Source organism: Scyliorhinus torazame, chromosome 28, assembly GCF_047496885.1.
Source record: "Scyliorhinus torazame isolate Kashiwa2021f chromosome 28, sScyTor2.1, whole genome shotgun sequence".
Lineage (NCBI taxonomy): Eukaryota > Metazoa > Chordata > Chondrichthyes > Carcharhiniformes > Scyliorhinidae > Scyliorhinus > Scyliorhinus torazame.
In genome coordinates this window covers 14,557,073-14,566,510 of record NC_092734.1, presented here as the reverse complement: position 1 = coordinate 14,566,510, position 9,438 = coordinate 14,557,073, and positions in this window count along the sequence as shown.

Here is a 9,438-nt window from a genome sequence, read left to right as displayed (position 1 = left end):
CCCAAAAATTTACTGAGCCTTGCTCCGGTCATATGCGCCCTGTGCAAAACCTTGAATTGTATCAGGCTAAGCCTGGCGCACGAGGACGAAGAGTTTACCCTACTTAGGGCATCTGCCCACAGCCCCTCTTCAATTTCTTCCCCCAGCTCTTTTTCCCATTTTCCCTTCAGCTCATCCACCATGATCTCCCCCTCGTCTCTCATTTCCCTGTATATAGCTGACACCCTACCATCCCCCACCCATGCCCCTGAAATCACTCTATCCTGAATCTCCTGCGTCGGGAGCTGCGGGAATTCCCTCACCTGTTGCCTCGCAAAAGCCCTCAGTTGCATGTACCGAAATGCATTCCCTTGGGGCAACCCATATTTTTCCGTCAGCGCTCCCAGACTCGCAAACGTCCCGCCTAAGAACAGATCCCTCAGTTGCACAATCCCAGCTCTCTGCCATGCTCTAAATCCCCCATCTATTCTCCCCGGGACAAACCTATGATTATTTCTTATCGGGGACCGCACCGAGGCTCCCGTCATTCCCCTATGCCGTCTCCACTGCCCCAAAATTTTCAGTGTTGCCACCACCACTGGACTTGTGGTGTATTTCTTCGGGGAGAACGGCAACGGCGCCGTCGCCAGTGCTTGTAGGCTGGTTCCTTTGCAGGACGCCATCTGCAATCTCGTCCACGCCGCTCCCTCCCCTTCTCCCATCCACTTACACACCATTGAGATATTGGCGGCCCAGTAGTACTCACTTAAGCTCGGTAGTGCCAGTCCCCCCCTATCCCTGCTACGCTGCAAAAATCCCCTCCTCACTCTCGGGGTCTTCCCAGCCCACACAAAACTCATGACACTTTTCTCGATTTTCTTGAAAAAAACCTTCGTGACCATCACCGGGAGGCATTGAAACACAAAAAGGAATCTCGGGAGGACTACCATTTTGACCGCCTGCACCCTACCCACCAGTGACAGGGGCACCATGTCCCATCTCTTAAAATCCTCCCCCATCTGTTCCACCAATCGTGTCAGATTAAGCCTATGTAAGGTTCCCCAACTCCTGGCTATCTGAATCCCTAAGTACCGGAAATCGCTTGTTACCTTCCTCAGCGGTAAATCATCTATCCCCCTGCTCTGCTCCCCCGGATGCACCACAAACAACTCACTCTTCCCCATATTCAATTTATACCCCGAGAATTCCCCAAACTCCCTGAGTGTCTGCATTATCTCAGGCATCCCCTCCACTGGGTCCGCAACATACAGCAACAAATCATCTGCATACAATGATACCCGGTGTTCTTCTCCTCCCCTGAGTACTCCCCTCCACTACCTGGAGCCCCTCAGTGCTATGGCCAGGGGCTCAATTGCCAATACAAACAGTAACGGAGACAGGGGACACCCCTGCCTCGTCCCTCTATAAAGACGGAAGTAGTCAGACCTCTGCCTGTTCGTGATCACACTTGCCACCGGGGCCCTATACAGCAGCTGTACCCATCCGATATACCCTTCTCCAAAACCAAATCTCCTCAACACTTCCCACAGATAGTCCCACTCCACTCTGTCGAATGCTTTCTCGGCGTCCATCGCCACCACTATCTCCGCCTCCCCCTCTGGTGGGGGCATCATCATCACCCCTAGCAGCCTCCGTATGTTCGTGTTCAGCTGTCTCCCCTTAACGAACCCAGTTTGATCCTCGTGGACCACACCCGGGACACAATCCTCTATCCTCATCGCCATCACCTTGGCCAGGAGCTTAGCATCTACGTTTAAAAGGGAAATGGGCCTGTAGGACCCACACTGCAGCGGGTCTTTTTCCTTCTTCAAAAGTAATGATATCGTCGCCTCCGACATAGTCGGGGGCAACTTCCCCCTTTCCCTGGCCTCATTAAAGGTTCTCGTCAAAAGCGGGGCCAGTAGGTCCATATATTTCCTATAAAATTCCACCGGGAACCCATCCGGTCCCGGGGCCTTCCCCGCCTGCATGCTCCCAATCCCTTTACCACCTCCACCTCAATCTGTGCTCCCAGTCCCGCCCTCTCCTGCCCCTCCACCTTTGGGAATTCCAGCTGATCCAGGAAATGCATCATTCCCTCCTTCCCTTCCGGGGGCTGAGCCTTATACAACCTCTCATAGAATGCCTTGAACACCCGGTTCACTCTCTCCGCTCCCCGTTCCATCTCTCCCTCCTCATCTCTCACCCCACCTATCTCCCTCGCTGCTCCCCTCTTCCTCAATTGTTGGGCCAGTAGCCGACTCGCCTTCTCTCCATACTCATACTGTACACCCTGTGCCCTCCCCCACTGTGCCTCTGCCTTACCCGTGGTCAGCAGGTCAAATTCCACATGTAACCTTTGTCTTTCCCTGTACAGTCCCTCCTCCGGTGCCTCTGCATATTGCCTGTCCATCCTCAGAAGTTCTCTCAACAATCGCTCCCTTTCTTTACTCTCTTGCTTCCCTTTATGTGCCCTTATGGATATCAGTTCCCCTCTGACCACCGCCTTCAACGCCTCCCAGACCACTCCCACCTGAACCTCTCCGTTGTCATTAAGCTCCAAGTACCTTTCGATACACCCCCTCACCCTTAGACATACCCCCTCATCCGCCAATAAGCCCATATCCATTCTCCAGAGTGGGTGCTGTTCTTTTTCCTCTCCTACCTCCAGATCTACCTAATGTGGAGCGTGGTCCGAGATGGCTATGGCCATATACTCCGTCCCTGTCACCTTTGGAATCAGTGCCCTTCCCAGGACAAAAAAGTCTATCCGTGAATATACCTTGTGAACATGGGAGAAAAATGAGAACTCCTTACTCCTCGGCCTATTAAATCTCCAGGGGTCTACTCCTCCCATCTGCTCCATGAAGTCCTTAAGCACCTTGGCCGCTGCCGGCCTCCTCCCGGTCCTGGACCTCGGCCGGTCCAGCCCTGGATCAAGCACCGTATTAAAGTCTCCCCCCATTACCAACTTTCCCGCCTCCAGGTCCGGGATACACCCCAACATACGCCTCATGAAGTTTGCATCATCCCAGTTCGGGGCGTATATGTTCACCAGAACCACCGCCTCCCCTTGCAATCTGCCACTCACCATCACGTATCTACCCCCACTGTCCGCCACTATGGTCTTTGCCTCAAACAGTACCCGTTTTCCCACTAAAATAGCCACCCCCCTATGCTTCGCATCTAAACCCGAATGAAACACCTGCCCCACCCATCCTTTACGTAGTCTGACCTGGTCTGTCAGTTTCAGGTGCGTCTCCTGCAACATAGCCACATCTGCCTTTAATTTCTTTAGGTGTGCGAGTACCCGTGCCCTTTTAATCGGCCCACTCAGCCCTCTCACGTTCCACGTGATCAGCCGGGTTGGGGGGCTCTTTACCCCCCCCCCCCTTGTCGACTAGCCATCCCGTTTTTAACCCAGCTCCTCACCCGGTTCCCACGTACCCGTATATCCCACCGACGGTGCCCTCCCGTCTCGACCACCCCGCCCCATAACAGCTCCCTCTTCCCCTTAGCAGCAGCAACCCAGTTAACTCCCCCCCCCTCCGCTAGATCCCCCTCTAGCGTAGTTACACCCCCCCATGTTGCTCCCAGAAGTCAGCGAACTCTGGCTGACCTCGGCTTCCCCCGTTTGTCCTCGGCCCCTCACTGTGCGAGGCCCCCTCCTTCCTGCGCCCCTGTTCCTGCCATAATTACCATAGCACGGGAGCAAAGCCCGCGTTTCCCACTCGGCCCCGCCCCTAATGACGCGGTTCCCTTCTCCTTCCCCTTTCCTTCCCACCGGCGCCCATAGTTCCTCATCCTCCCCCCCCCCCCAACAAGGGGAAGAGAGAAAAGTTACAGAATTGAAAAATTAACAAATTGACAAATTGAAAAATCATCCCCCCCTTCCCCTTCCTCGTCCCACATAATCACCCCACCACTTTATCCCAGAAGCTCTTTCTCTCGCCAGACTATTCCAGCTTCTCGTCCACAATGAATGCCCACGCGTCTTCTGCCGTCTCAAAGTAGTGGTGCTTCCCTTGGTGTGTGACCCACAGTCTCGCCAGTTGCAACATTCCAAATTTAACCTTCTTTTTCTGAAGCACCGCCTTAGCCCGATTGAAACTTGCTCTCCTTCTCGCCACCTCCGCACTCCAATCCAGGTATACGCGGATCACCGCGTTCTCCCACCTACAGTTCCGAGTTTTCTTCGCCCATCTTAGGACCATCTCTCTGTCGTTGTAGCGGTGAAACCTCACCACGATGGCTCGAGGTATTTCTCCAGCCTTTGGTCTTCGCGCCAGAACTCGATAAGCTCCCTCCACCTCCAAAGGGCCCGTCGGGGCCTCCGATCCCATTAGCGAGTGAAGCCTCGTGCTCACATATGCCCCGACGTCCGCCCCCTCTGCGCCTTCGGGAAGACCCAGGACTCTTAAATTCTTCCTCTTCAAATTATTCTCCAGGGCTTCCAAACTCTCCACACACCTTTTGTGCTGTGCCTCGTGCGTCTCTGTCTTTACCACCAGGCCCTGTATTTCATCTTCATTTTCGGCAGCCTTTGCCTTCACGACCCGAAGCTCCAGCTCCTGGATCCTCTGCGCCTCCTTTAGCCCTTCAATCGCCTGTAGCATCGGGGCCAACACCTCCTTCTTCAGAACTTCCACACAGCGCCGCAGGAACTCTTGTTGCTCCGGGCCCCATACCAAACGGCCACCTTCCGACGCCATCTTGCTTCGAGCTTCACTTCCTTGCCGCTGCTCCAAAGGATCCACTGCAATCCGGCCGCTATCCTCTCCTTTTTCCATATATATCCGGGGGGATTCCCTTCTATTTCACCGCACAGTGATTTTGGCCGTTAAAAATTGCCGTTGTGGCTCCTATCAAGAGCCCAAAGGTCCGTTCCAACGGGAGCTGCCGAAACGTGCGACTTAGCTGGTCATCGCCGCACCCGGAAGTCTCTTCGCCTGGGTTGTTGCAGCTTGTTACTTTCGGGGGTTGGTCTGTGACCTTGTTTTCGATGTCCAGCGTTTGGTGGCCGTTGGTCATATTGCTGTTCCCATGAGCCAGAGGTTGATTGTCTCGGCGTGTTTTATTTTCTTCCCGGTCTGTGATTTGGGGGGGCTGTGCCTCCCGTTCCACATTGGTGCTTTGCCTCTTTATTTGAGGCCGATTCTTGTCTTGTTTTCCCTCATCGGAGGAGGTGTCAGCGCTAAGTCCGCTGGCTGAAAGGTGTCGCTTTTTGCCACTCTCCATCGGGGGGTTCTTCAGTTTGTTTTTTTGTTTTCTCTTTCGTTTGTCCCTGTTCACTGTTTCCCAGGGCTCTTTATTCTTTGCCCCATCCTCTTCCTCTTCCATTGAGTGTTCCTCGTCAGATGAGGCTGGGGTTGGGTTGTCAGGGCATGCTGGGGCCTCCTCTTTTTGTTGGGGGCCCTTCTGTTGCTTTTCCGCATTCTGTGCCGTGGTGTCTTTTTCGGTGGAGGGTGTATGAACCTCCTCTCTGGTCGCCTTTTTAACTCCGCTGCTGATGATCTGTGCATATGTCGCCCCGCGTTTCGGGCAGGCCCTGTAAAGATGGCCGGCCTCCCCACACAGGTTGCAGCACTTGTCTTCTTTGCAGTCCTTAGTCATGTGTCCCTCCTGCCTGCAGTTTTTGCAGAAGGCCACACTGCAGTTTGCGGCAACATGCCCCGTTTTTCCGCAGGTGTGGCATACTCTTGGCTGTCCCACGTAGTAGAGGTAGCCACGATTTCTTCCAATGGCAAAACTGGGGGGGGGGGATGCAGGATGGTTCCGTTGCTGTCTGTTTTCAGAGTCACCTTGATCTGGTGCTCACTTGTCCAGATGCCGAAGGTGTCTTTCACTTGCACGCTGTCACTTTTCAGCTCAGCGTACCTGGCGAGGAACGTGAGCACATCAGACACGGGGACGTGGGGGTTGTACGTGTGCAGTGTTACAACCCAGTTTTGCTGCGACGGTAGTGTAAACAGAGGCTCCGCAGTCAGGATCGACAGGGGACTCTGGTTTCCTTTTTCCTTGAAGACGTTCAAGAATTTGATGCACGCTGCGACCCTCTTGAAGGTGACATCAAAATACCCATTGTTGGGGAATTTTTGCAAGCAGAAGATATCTGTTGCCTTAAACCCACAACACTCGAGCAGCACCTGCTTCACGAAGAATTTCCGGTCCACAGGTGACTCCCCTTCCGCTTTCTTCACTGTGATTCGGACAGTGTTTCGCACTCCCCAGCCTGGTGGTCGGGATGCAGCTGCATTTGTGGAAACCAGTACTGAGCAGCACTCGCCCAAGGTCTCTGAGGCAAGGGAAATTGATTCACTGCACAAGTTACTTGGGAATTTGCACATCAAAGTGAGGCTTGCTGTCTCGCTTTAATATGCAGATTTGCTAAAAAGTGATTCTACCACAATGGGCGGGATTTATATTGCAACGTCTCGAGGGATTGTGTTAGATCTCGCAAGGCATTGTAATCCGGGTAGATCCCGGGAGCGGAGTCTTCCCATTTCTATCAGCCACGCTACACCAAGGTGAGCTGCTTTTTGGACACAGCGTGGCTATTAAATCGTGCCCTGTACATTTCAATACGTTCTCCCCTCAACACGATAGCACAGTTGCTGCACAGCCCCAGGGTCCCAGGTTCGATTCCTGGCTTGGGTCACTGACTGTGCGGAGTCTGCATGTTCTCCCTGTGTTTGCGTGGGTTTCCTCCATGTGCTCCGGTTTCCTCCCACAGTCCAAAGATGTGTGGGTTAGGTGGATTGGCCATGCTAAATCGCCCTTAATGTCCAAAAAGGTTAAGTGGGGTTATTGGGTTACGGGGTTAGGGTGGAGGCGTGGGCTTGAGTGGGGTTCTCTTTCCAAGGGCTGGTTCAGACTCAATGGGGTGAATGGCCTCCTTCTGCACTGTAAATTCTATGATTCTATGATCTTCCTAAACTCCATCCTTCCACTCAGAGCCCTCAACCGCTCTTCATGTAACAAGCCCTTCATTCTGGGGACCATTCTTGTGAACCTCCTCTTTGTGACGGCCAGCACATCCTTCCTTAGATATGGGGTCCAAAGCTGGCTTCCCACTAATTCCCGCCACCTTGTATCCTTTTTTTTTGCTTTTATGCTGTTCTTAACTTCCCTTGTCTGCCACGGTTGTCTCACCCTCCCCTTAGCATTTTTCCTCCTGCTTGGGATGAGTTTCTGTTGTGCCTCGCAAATAACCCTCACAACTCCTGCCATTGCTGTTCTACTGTCTTCCCTGCTAGGCTCCCCTTCCAATCAACTCTGGCCAACTCTTCTCTCATGTCTTTGTAGTTACCTTTACTCAAATTTAATACCATTACATCTGTTTTCAGCTTCTCCCTCTCAAATTGCAGGTGAATTCTATCATATCATGGTCACTGCCCCCTAAGGGTTCCTTTACTTCAAGTTCCTAATCAAGTCTGCCTCATTACACACCACCAAATTCAGAATTGCCGGTTCCCAAGTGGGCTCTATCATAAGCTTCTACAAAAAACAATCTTGTAGATATTCCACAAATTCCTTTGCGATTCCTCAACTCTACCCACACAGGTTCTATGCATTATGACCCTATATCACTTCTTGCTATCGATTATATTCATTTCTTACTGACAATGCAATCCTGCCCCCTCTTTCCATCTGCCTGTCCTTTCGATAGGACACATACCCTTGGATATTTAGATCCCAGCCCTCGTCCCCTTGCAGCCACGTCTCTGTGATACCCACATCATACCCACCAATTTCAATGTGCACTTCAAGCTCATTTACCTTGTTCGTATACTGTGCACATTTAGGTACAACACCCTCAATCCTGCATTGGCCACCTCTCTTTTCATAGTTGTCCCGTTTTCTGCTGTACCCGAAGTTAGATTCCTGCCGCTTTCTATACTCTGCTCTATTACTTGTTCCAGAAACTTTACTAACCTCTCCTGAGCCCTTGGCCCCTTTAACTAGTTTAAAGTCCCCATCATTTTTTAAAAATAAATTTAGAGTACCCAATTCATTTTTTCCAATTAAGGGGCAATTTAGCGTGGCCAATCCACCTACCCTGCACATCTTTGGGTTGTGGGGGCGAAACCCACGCAAACACGGGGAGAATGTGCTAACTCTACACGGACAGTGACCCAGAGCCGGGATCGAACCTGGGGCCTCGTTGCCATGAGGCAGCAATGCTAACCACTGAGCCACCGTGCTGCCCTAAAGTCCTCAGCATTAACCTGCACTCCCATCTTCGCCTTCAACTTTGATTATCTAATTTTACATACAACTGAACCGCCCAACCCCCCTCCACTATTTAGTTGAAAGCCCCGTCTACAACTCTAGTTATGTGATTCGCCAGGACTCTGGTCTCAGCATGATTCAGCTGAGACCACCCCATCGGAACAGCTCCCTCCTTCCCCATTACTAGTGCCAATGTCCCATGAATTCAAACCCATTTCTCCCACAACAACCTTTGGCCACGCATTTACCGCTTTAATCTTATTGACCCTGTACCAATTAGTTTGTGGCTCAGATAGTAATCTGGAGATTATTACCTTTTTGGTTCTGCTTTTTAATTTAGCCCCTAGCTGCTCCTATTCCTTCAGCAGAACCTCTATTCTTGGTCTACCTATGTTGTTGGTACCAACGTGGATCATGTCAACTAGATCTTTACTCTTCCACTTCAAGTTACTCTGCAGCCCAGAAGAAATATCTCAAATCTGAGCACCAGGGAGGCAACACAACCTTTGCGACTCTCGATTCTGGTCACAGAGAACAGTGTCTATGCCCTGAACTATATTATCTCCGATTGCGACTACATTTCTCTTCTCGCCCCCCCATTTGAATGGCTCCCTGTATCACGGTGCTGTGATCAGTTTTCTCATCCACCCCCCAGTCCCCGCTCTCACCCACACTGGAAGAAAGACTCTCGAACCTATTGGACAAGGGCTGAGGCTCCTGCAACTTTACCTCCTGGATCCCTCTACCTACCTCCCTCAGAGTCATATCCTCCTGCCCCTAACTACTGGCCAAAATCAAGGTAGTTAACTAAGGTGTCTGACTGCCTCCTGAAGCAAAGTATCCAGGTAACACGCTTCCTCCCTGATGTGCCGCAGCATGCGAAGCTCAGACTCCAGCTCATCAACTGTGAGCCAAAGTTCCTCAAGCAACCAACACTTGTTCACTAGGAATCACAATGGGGTCCACCAGTTCCCACATCATGCAGGTTCAACACATTGCCTGGCCCTGCATTGCTGTTGTATTTGATTTTTTAAAATGTAAATTTCCAGCTGGTTTTTAGTCTTTCTAATCTGAGAATTTTTCTCCTTTTTATCTTTAATCTGAAAGTAAATTAGAATAGGTAATGTAAATTGGCAGTTTCTTAACAGCCAATGGATTTACTGTTTTCCTATGAGTCACTCTGTTTTTTTCCATTCTGTTTACTCTATTTTAACTCTCCATGCTGTT